The 10,629-nt window shown below is 41.1% G+C and overlaps 1 long non-coding RNA gene across 1 annotated transcript in view; it reads right to left on the bottom strand.

Moving 5' to 3' along the window:
- Positions 1-299: 299 nt before the first annotated feature.
- LOC134347683 (uncharacterized) overlaps positions 300-10,629 on the bottom strand; it is a 55,730-nt gene continuing 45,400 nt past the window's right edge. Inside the window, exon 3 of the long non-coding RNA XR_010018230.1 lies at positions 300-2,815. This is a non-coding gene — a long non-coding RNA (uncharacterized LOC134347683). The remainder of the gene's footprint in view (positions 2,816-10,629) is intronic.

Raw genomic sequence — 10,629 nt, 5'->3', positions numbered from 1 at the left:
TGGATGATCAGCCATGATCATAATAAATGGCGGTGCAGGCTCAAAGGGCCGAATGGCCTACTCCTGCACCTATTTTCTATGTTTCTATGTTTAATATTAGGATATAAGACTGATAGGATATTTGAAATTAAAAGGGCATACCTCCCTATGGCCTACAACTCCTTCATGGCCTCTCTATCAGGTAACAGAGAAACAAAACCTTGCCATAGATAAATACTTTTGTACAAATCTCTTTAATTCAGTTTTCATTTTTAAAAATCAGTTTCCACATAATCTTAAAGTTCATTATAATAGTCAGCTTATGTTATGTTTGTACAGATAATTAACATGTGCAATAATTATACTAATAAGCTGATTTGTTTGCTAATGCCTGTAGCTAAGGTTGGTTTGGGGGAACTTTGGATTGATCTTTGATTTTGGATTTACAAGTAGGAAAGAGGGAACTGGTCTGGTTGCTCTATTCCAAGGTGCAGGTTATGAACTCATTGACACTCTTTTGCAAGTCTGGGTTTGCTGTTGTATAAAAGAACAGTGCATTTGTGGGGCTACCGTTCTCCTTACAAAATAAAAATGGGCAGACATTTTTTGATTTTATTCTGGGATTTTAAAGGCAATTTTATTTTGAGATGCTGGTGACAGACACACAGGAACACTTCATGTGTGGAGAACAGGGTTTGAGGGTTTGAGGTTTAAACAGTCAAGCAAAACCAGCCACTCCTTCATCTCAGCACTTTCCTGATGGTTGGGTTGTGATAATATTACTCTTGTCAGATCACTTTGTTTTAGCTGATATGGATACAGTTTTATTCATATTAAATGATTGTAGATACTGAATATTGTACTTATTTGCTCACGGAAATGCAGTCTTTATTCTCCCTCCAAACCTGCCCCAAATGAAAGGCAGTTTAGAGCCAATCACATTTACAGTCAGGAGTGACATATGGGCCAGGTTGTTTAAGGATGGCAGAGTTCCTCCCCTCGAGGGATTGAATGAAACAAACACATTTTGTTTTGTACAGCAATCCACAAGTTTCTTGGCTACCATAACATAACTATAACTAAAATTAGCTTTTTCCTAAAGAAAATCAGGATTTATTTGCTTTCCTGAAAGCTTATTCCTCAGTGGCTGTGGTGTGATTTGAGCTCATGTCTGGACAAATGGTCCAGAACTCTGTTGCCAGTCTGTTTAACTCAACCACTATGTTACCACAAGCTGTGACTTATATTACATAAGTCACCCAGTATGGTTTACAGTCAAAAGCAAATCTGGCCAGCAAAGTCTGAATGCCTTCAGACAAATGTGTGCATGTCATGAGACTGCTCTTAGGGAATATCTGTTAGTGCAAATTTATCACCCCCAGCTGCGTATTGTACCTAGATGACACACACACACCAGTGCACTGCATAAAACACTGGGGAATCTATCGGTGATGCTAGGGGAATAATTTACGAGTTAGGGAGTGGGGAAATAATCACATTTTCTGTGATTGTATCTTCACTATATCTGGCAGTGAATCAGCTCCTGAAATTTCCAACCCTGCCTCAGGCAAGTTGTGAGGAGGCTGTGGTGACAAGCACTGTATTTTCACACCAATCAGCTCCAGGCTGAATCGCAATATGCAACCATTAGACAACATCTGCCTTATCCTGCTCAGCACTAACGATGGCAGGTGATGATCCCTTCTTTTGCAAGGAACTTTTTATTAATAACATGAAGCTAGAAGAGGAGAGGAAGACAATATGAAAATGGCTTTTGAGTGCAGATGGGGAGAACACAGCTACATAATATAAAACATTTTAATTGCGACCACAGTTTATTTTATGACAAACCATTTGGATTTTCAGCAGAGTTGAAAGATGTCCTTGTTATATGCTACTTTTATTTCATTTAGTTCCACAGCTTTGCCAACTGTTCAATGCAGCCATTATAGTACAGTCCTCACTCATTTTCCACATTGCTCAAATAAGTTCACTATGATTGCGGCTCAGTGGTACCACAAGGGCATCCTCTCACTCAATGTCAGCAAGACCAAAGAGCTGATTATTGACTTTAGGAGGGGGAAACCAGAGGTTATAAGCCAGTCCTCATCAGGATATCGGAAGTGGAGAGGGCCGGCAACTTTAAATTCCTCAGTGTTATCATTTCAGGGGACCTGACCTGGGCTCGGCACGTAAGTGCAACAAAGGAGAAAGCACAGCAGTGCCACCGTTTCCTTAGCAGTTTGTGAAGATATGTTATGACATCTAAAACTTTGATAAACTTCTATAGATGTGTGGTGGGGAGTATATTGACTGGCTGCATCACAACCTGGTACGGAAACACCAATGCCCTTGAATGGAATATCCTACAAAGAGTGTTGGATGTGGTGCAGTCCATCATGCGTAAAGCCTTCACCACTGTTGACCACATCTACATCACAGGAAAGCGGCGTCAATCAGCTGAGACTCTCACCATATAGGCAATGTTTTTTCCTTACTACTGCCATCACAAAGAAGGCACAGAAACCTCAGGACTCAAACACCAAGTTCAGGAACAATTATTACCTCTCAACTATCGGGCTCTTCAATCAGAGGGGAAACTTCACGCAACTTCACTTACCCCATTACCGAACTGTTCCCACAACCTATGCACTCACTTTCAAGCACTCTTCGCCTTATGTTCACAATATTTATTGCTTATTTGTTTATTATTATTATTTCTTTTTTTCTTTTGTATTTGCACAGTTTGCTCTCTTTTACACGTCGGTTTCGTGTTCATCCTCCGTGGTTAGTTTTTCATTATTTCGATTATTGTTCTTGGATTTACTGAGTATGCCTGCAAGAATACAAATCACAGGGTTACCTATAGTGACGTATATGTATATAGATGATAAATGTACTTGGTACTTGTATTTTTGTACTTTAAACAACCTAAACCTCAGTGACATTGAGTTACACAGCACAGGATCAGGCCCTTCAGTCCATTGAGTTCATGCTGGCACCCAATCATGTAAAACAGTAATAATAAATCTGATTCTGATTCTGAAAAGGAATTGATGATTATGGGAATCAGATAGGAGGTAATAACAAAGTTCAGAATCAGAATCAGGTTTATTATCATGGCATGCATAGTGAAATTTGTTAACTTAGCAGCAGAAGTTCAATGCAATAAATAATATAGAAGAAAAAAAACAAAATAGTAATAATAATAACTAAATAAGTAAATCAATTACAGTATATGTATATTTAATAGATTAAAAATTGTGCAGAAATTATATATATTTAAAAAGTGAGGTAGTGTTCAAGGGTTCAATGTCCATTTAGGAATCAAATGGCACAGGGGATGAAGCTGTTCTTGAACTGCTGAGTGTATGCCTTCAGGCTTCTGTACCTCCTACCTGATGGTAACTGTGAGAAAAGGACATGCCCTGGTTGCTAGAGTTCCTTAATAATGGATGCTGCCTTTCTGAGACACCGCTCCTTAAAGATGTCCTGTGTACTTTGAAGGCTAGTACCCAAGATGGAGCCGTCTACATTTACAACCCTCTGCAGCTTCTTTTGGTCCTGTGCAGTAGCCTCCTCCAACCCCCTCAATCAGACAATGATGTAGCCTGTCAGAATGCTCTCCACAGTACATCTATAGAAGTTTTTGAATGTATTTGGTAATATTCCTAATCTCTTCAGACTCCTAATGAAGTATAGCCACTGTCTTGCCTTCTTTATAACTGCATCGATATGTTGAGGCCAGGTTAAATCCTCAGAGATCTTGAGACCCAGGAACTTGAAGCAGTTCACTCTCTCCACTTCTGATCTCTCTGTGAGGATTGGTTTGTGTGCCTTTGTCTTACTCTTCCCGAAGTCCACAATCAACTCTTTGATCTTACTGACGTTGAGTGCCAGGCTGTTGCTGCGACACTACTCCACTAGTTGGCATATCCCTCTCCTGTATGCCCTCTGCTCACCATCTGAAATTCTACCAACATTAGTTGTATCATCAGCAAATTTATAGATGGTATTTGATCTATGCCTAGCCACACAGTCACGGGTATTTAGAGAGTGGAGCAGTGGGCTAAGCACACATCCCTGAGGTGCACCAGTGTTGATTGTCAGCGAGGAGGAGATTTTATCACCAATCCGCTCAGATTGTGGTCTTCCAGTTAGGAAGTAGAGGATCCAATTGCAGAGGGAGGTACAGAGGCCCAGGTTCTGCAACTTCTCAATCAGGATTGTGGGAATGATGGTATTAAATGACGAGCTATAGTCGATGAACAGCATCCTGACATAGGTATTTGTGTTGTCCAGGTGGTCTAAAGCTGTATGAGGAGCCACTGAGATTGCGTCTGCCGTTGACCTATTGTGGTGATAGGCAAACTACAGTGGGTCCAGGACCTTGCTGAGGCAGGAGTTCAGTCTAGTCATGACCAACCTCTCAAAGCATTTCATCACTGTAGATGTGAGTGCTACCGGGCGATAGTCATTAAGGCAGCTCACATTATTCTTCTTAGGCACTGGTATAATTGTTGCCTTTTTGAAGCAAGTGGGAGCTTCTGCCTGTAGCAGTGAGAGGTTGAAAATGTCCTTGAATACTCCCACCAGTTGGTTGGCACAGGTTTTCAGAGCCTTATCAGTTACTCCATCGGGACCTTCCACCTTGCAAGGGCTCACTCTTTTAAAGACAGCCTAAAATCGGCCTCTGAGACAGAGGTCACAGGGTCATCATGTGCAGCAGGAATCTTCACAGCTGTAGCTATATTCTCCCTTTCAAAGCGGGTGCAGAAGGCATTGAGTTCTTCTGGTAGTGAAGCATCATTGCCATTCATGCCATTGGGTTTCACCTTGTAGGAAGTAATGACTTGCAAACCCTGCCAGAGTTGTCGTACAGCCGATGTCACCTCCAACCACATTCAAAATTGTCTCTTCACCCTTGTAATAGCCCTCTGCAAATCATACCTGGTTTTCGGGTACAGGCCTAGTTCGCCAGATATGTCTGCCACAGATCCAGCCTTCAGCAGACAACGTACCTCCTGGTTCATCCACGGCTTTCCAATCAGTTACTGTGTCAGTGATTGACAGAAATGGCTCAAAAATATGTTGCAAGTGTTTAATTATAGGAAATGTTTAATTAAATTATCCAGAGGTGAATGAATGTATTTCTCCAATATACCAGGACAGTGGATGCATTTTGCTAAAATCTATTGCAGACTTCCGAGGTAAATGCTGTAACTTAGTTTTTAAACAGTTCAAGATTCAAAAAACGTTATTGTCATTCTAACCGTACATCAGCTCTGCAGGGCAGAATGAGACAGCGTTTCCCAGGAGCAGTGAAATCATAACATAACAAACGCAACACTAAATAATAAACATAACAATAAGTAGTAAAACACAACAGCCACATGTCAGTTAAACTCAAGTTATAAGTGTCCAGTGCAAGTTAAAAGTGTCAAAAGCAGAGTCAGGTAGAGCAGCTATTTAGCAGTCTGACTGCCTGTGGGAGGAAGCTGTTTAGTAGCCTTGTGGTTTTAGTTTTGATGCTTCTGTAACGTTTGCCTGATGGTAGAAGAACAAACAGTTCATGGAGAGGATGTGAGGGGTCTTTAATGTTGTACCGTGTCTTCTGGAGGCATCGACTCTGAAAGAGGTCTTGGACAGAAGGTAGGGAGACCCCAATAACCTTCTCTGCTCCCCTAACCACCATCTGCAAGGCTTTTTTGTCGACAGCACTGCAGCTGGAGTACCAGGTTGTGATGCAAAAGGTCAGCACACTCTCAACCACACCTCTGTAGAATGTAGTTAAGATGTTAGTGGGGAGTGATGCTTGTTTAGGCTTCCTCAGAAAGTGCAATCTCTGCTGGGCCCGTTTCACAATCCCAGTGGTGTTCCTGGACCAGGTGAGATTGTCCGAGATCTGCTCCCCAAGGAACTTGATGTTTTCCACTCTCTCCACTATGGAGCCGCTGATGCTGAGGGGTGTGTGGTCAGGCTGAGACCGTCTGAAATCGACGATCATCTCCTTGAGCTCATCCAGTTAATAAAGTCAAGCTGTACTGTGGGACATTTGCCCTATTTTGCTATGTTACAAGTTTTTCCTCACTAACACCATAAAACCACAAATGAGAAAGCTGATGGTTTATGGTTTGGCAAAAAGGGTTCTGCTCAGTGTGTGTTGGAATAGTCAGGAGTAGATATAACAAAAACCATTGATAAAGATCATTGTATTTTTTACATTTATCTGTAGTCTGCCACTTTTCTTTCTGTTATCTCACCTTCTCTCATTTCCATATTATTTTGTATCATTATCTCATTCATTTCATCTTTCCTCATATCAAGCAACAATGTTCCTTTCTGCTTCCCTTTTCCTTCACCCCCTTTCTTTACTCTGCACTCACATAAACTTGTTATATCCATTACTGTTACAAATTTTGATAGCAATTATTAAGCAGTATATTTATTTTGATCTCCAATTTTACTGCCTCCTCTGTTACAATATTTCAGAACTTTCTATTTATATTTCAGATTTTTAGCAACAACTTTATTTTGCTTTACTCTTTCAATTCTTATCCATTCAATGGCAGAGAGGAATATGCATTGCCTCCACTTCCTGTTCCCCAACATTACCTCAGGTGACTCCAAGCATCAATCCTTGGCTAATTTAATGTCTCATTGAAACATTAACTTTAGCACATAATCCAAAGCCACTATGTGAGTTTCCACTCATGCTCCATAAGCAACCTGTTCTCCTTCATCACATCTTATTCGATTCAAATACTAAACTGGCAGGTTGCTTACCTGGCCTCTGGAGCAGTCATTTTCCTCAGGTAAACTTTGGGAAGATTCTATATCCCTAGCCATACAATTTGTTCCTCTTTCACCAACCAACTTCTTCTCCTAACGGGTGTCCGAAATGGAATAAACTTTGACTTCCTAAGTTGTACTAAGAATAGAATCAGTGGGACACCACTGCAAATGTTGGATTAGGGTCAGGTTGGGTGTCAAATCAATCTTACATCCTTGGGTTTAAGTGGGACAGGACAACTCTCTATAATTAAAAACATCAAGGCTGATTACCATGGGATGCAGTATCCCATGTTTAGCCAAAATTGCCAAATGCATAATTAATCTCAACTTCTTTAGAGTCAGTGAGTCATAAATACAGCAGAGAAACAAGACCATCACATCCTCATTGACCATCCACAACTCATTTACACTAAGCCTGCACATTAGAAACATAGAAAACCTACAGCACAGTACAGGCCCTTCGGCCCACGATGCTGTGCCAAACATGTACTTATTTTAGAAATTACCTAGGGTTACCCATAGCCCTCTATTTTTCTAGGCTCCATGTCCCTATCCAGGAGTCTCTTAAAAGACCCTATCATATCCACCTCCATCACTGTCACCGGCAGCCCATTCCACACACTCACCACCCTCTGCGTAAAAAACTTACCCCTGACATCTCCTCTGTACCTACTTCCAAGCACCTTAAAAATGCGCTGTCTCGGGTTAGCCATTTCAACCCTGGGGAAAAGCCTCTGACTATCCACATGATCAATGCCTTTCATCATCTTATACACCATTATCAGGTCACCTCTCATCCTCCATTGCTCCAAGGAGAAAAAGCCAAATTCACTCAACCAATTCTCATAAGGCATGCTCCCCAGTCCAGCTAACATCTGTGTAAATCTCCTCTGCACCCTTTCAATAGTTTCCACATCCTTCCTGTAGCGAGATGACCAGAACTGAGCACAGTACTCCAAGTGGGGTCTGACCAGGGTCCTATATAGCTGCAACATTACCTCTCAGCTCTTGAACTCAATCCCACAGTTGATGAAGGCCAATACATTGTATGCCTTGTTAACCACACAATCAACCTGCATAGCAGCTTTGAGTGTCCTGTGGACTCAGATCCGAAGATCCCTCTGATCCTTCACACTGCCAAAAGTCTTACTATTAATACTGTATTCTGCCATCATATTTGACCTACCAAAATGAACCACCTCACACTTCTCTGGGTTGAACTCCATCTGCCACTTCTCAGCCCAGTTTTGCATCCTATCAATGTCCCGCTGTAAACTCTGACAGCCCTCCACACTATCCACAACACCCCAACCTTTGTGTCATCAGCAAATTTACTAACCCTTCCCTCCACTTCCTCATCCAGGTCATTTATAAAAATCACAAAGAGAAGGGATCCCAGAACAGATCTCTGAGGCACACCACTGGTCACCGACCTCCATGCAGAATATGACCCATCTACAACCACTCTTTAATCTCATTTTCATCAATTTCTTCCGGATTCTACCACTCATCACACACTAAGGACAATTTACAGTGGCATAATAAGCTACTACCCTTTGTAGTGCCCAGAGGAGGTGCACACAGTTCAAGGCAGCACATGTAAATTCCATACAGGTCAATCCAGAAAGCCAGGATTGGTCTCTGGAGGTACGAGGCAGCATAGATTCCTGAATGGACCTCTTGTACAACAACATGGATTCTTGACCTCACAATCTAGCTTGTTATGATCTTACACTTTTTGGTGTACCTGCACTGTACTTTACACTTTATTCTGCATTGTTATTCTTTTGTCTTATCTATCTCAATGCACTGTGTAATGAATTGATCTGTATGAACAGTATGTGGGATAAGCTTTTCACTGCATCTTGGTAGACGTAACAATAATAAACCAATTCAAGTACTAGCTCTGTTGTCATGCTGCCCAGATCCTTAAAAGGATACTTTACAGCCAATTTGCTTAGCTGCATGCAATATGAGGAAATATCTTAGAGCACTAGAAGTAGCAAGGCTACATGATCAGACAAAATTCTACCTGTAGCCAGCTCTCCAGAACTAGCCAAGTTATTCCCCTATTCTTGTAGCACTGGTAACTACCCAACCATGTGGAATAGTTGCCTAGGTATGGCCCGTTCAAAAAAGCCAGGCAAATCCAATCCAGCTAATTAGTACCCAGTCAGTCTATTCACAATGACTGGCAAAGTGGCGGGGGATAGATATTGCCGACAGCTGTATCACTTACTCACCAATAACTTGCTCAGTATGTTCATTCTGGGCTTCACAGAACCAGTTAACTTCAGACATCAGCACAGCCCAAATCCAACATGGACCAAAGAGCTGATTTCCAGAAGTGAGGTGAGTTTGACCATTCTTGATATGAAGAGAACATTTTCATTGAATGTGGTATCAATGGTCATTTGGTGCCAATGGATAGAGACCTACTTGACACAGATCATATTTCTGAATAAATAGTGGACCTATAAATGCTGCTTCTTCCTCTCTTTTTGAACTACCTATTTCATTTAACTTATATATTACTTACTGTAATTTATAGTTTTTTATTATATATTCCATTGTACTGTAGCTGCAAAACAACAAATTTCACAAAATATGCCAGTGATATTAAACCTGATTCTGGTTCAGATGAAAGTGTTTTGTAGTTGTTGGATCTATTCCACCAAGTAGCACAAGGGATAGCATGCAAACTGAACCACCATCAATCACAGTTTCCCCTCGAAGTACCATAACATCCTGACTGTGAATTATATTGTGTTCTTTCATCACTACTGGTTCTAAAAGTTTTAAAAATCTCGACTCAACAGCACTATGGGAGGACGTCCACTAGAAGGACCATGGTGATTTTAGAAGACAACTCAGCACCACTTTCTCTAGGGCACTTGTGGGTGGACTATAAATGCCAGCCTTGCCAGCAATCCCCAGATCCCAGAAAATAAATAAATGAAAAATAAACCGGAAAAGTGCAGGTTGCACAAGAAGCAATCCCTAATTCTCAATGGCTATCTTCACAGTGGAGCCCAGCTACCAGACCTGAGCCCAATGAGACTTCACTCTATCTACTGGAGTTGGGTCATGTATCAAAAAAAAATTGAGCTCAGCTTGCTTATATTGGCTGTGTTTGGGATCAGATTTGATTGCGGTTTGAACCTTTTGCTGGAAAATGTTCCAACCTCATTTCTGTGCAATTCCAAAGACCACCTATTTCCTCCTGTAACATTCCTTGACTGTGCTTTGGCCTCACGTTGTCTACTGCTGTGTCCCTCACCAAAGCTTTTGTTCCACCTACACCTAACAATTCCAATGCACTCCCAGACAGACTCTCTTTGCTAAAATATTATCTGAACTATCGACCTTAGTCAAACTGTGGTCACTGTGACACTAATGAGCAATAATTTGTGAAGACACAAAGTCATAGCAATCGGCATTTGCTCTGTGATGCAGCCTGTACTTATTGATTGGATGAGGCTTGACAGTTCAGAAATTATGTCACTCAATGTGACCAGGAAATCTGAAATTGGTTTTAGCGAAAAAGCAACCACTCTTCTGGTATTATCGAGTATGATTGTTGGAAATGCATTCATTTGACTCAGGTTGATTTAATTACACACTTTTTGTGCATTACCCATGATTCCTATAATTAAAACATTGTGACATATCTTTTGAGTCATTCTTTGGAGAATGTAATCAAAAACTATTGTCTTGCAATACAAGTCAAAGCTGTAATTACAGAGCACTTGCTGTTAATTTCACATTTCAATCATTTCACTGGGGTGCATTGAAGCCACTTTCCCAAAGCAGGAAGCATGTTTGGAATAAGTAACGTCTAAATAAAAACCTCTG

This window comes from Mobula hypostoma, chromosome 6 (genome assembly GCF_963921235.1).
Source record: "Mobula hypostoma chromosome 6, sMobHyp1.1, whole genome shotgun sequence".
Classification (NCBI taxonomy): domain Eukaryota; kingdom Metazoa; phylum Chordata; class Chondrichthyes; order Myliobatiformes; family Myliobatidae; genus Mobula; species Mobula hypostoma.
This window is presented reverse-complemented; position numbering and strand designations above follow the sequence as displayed.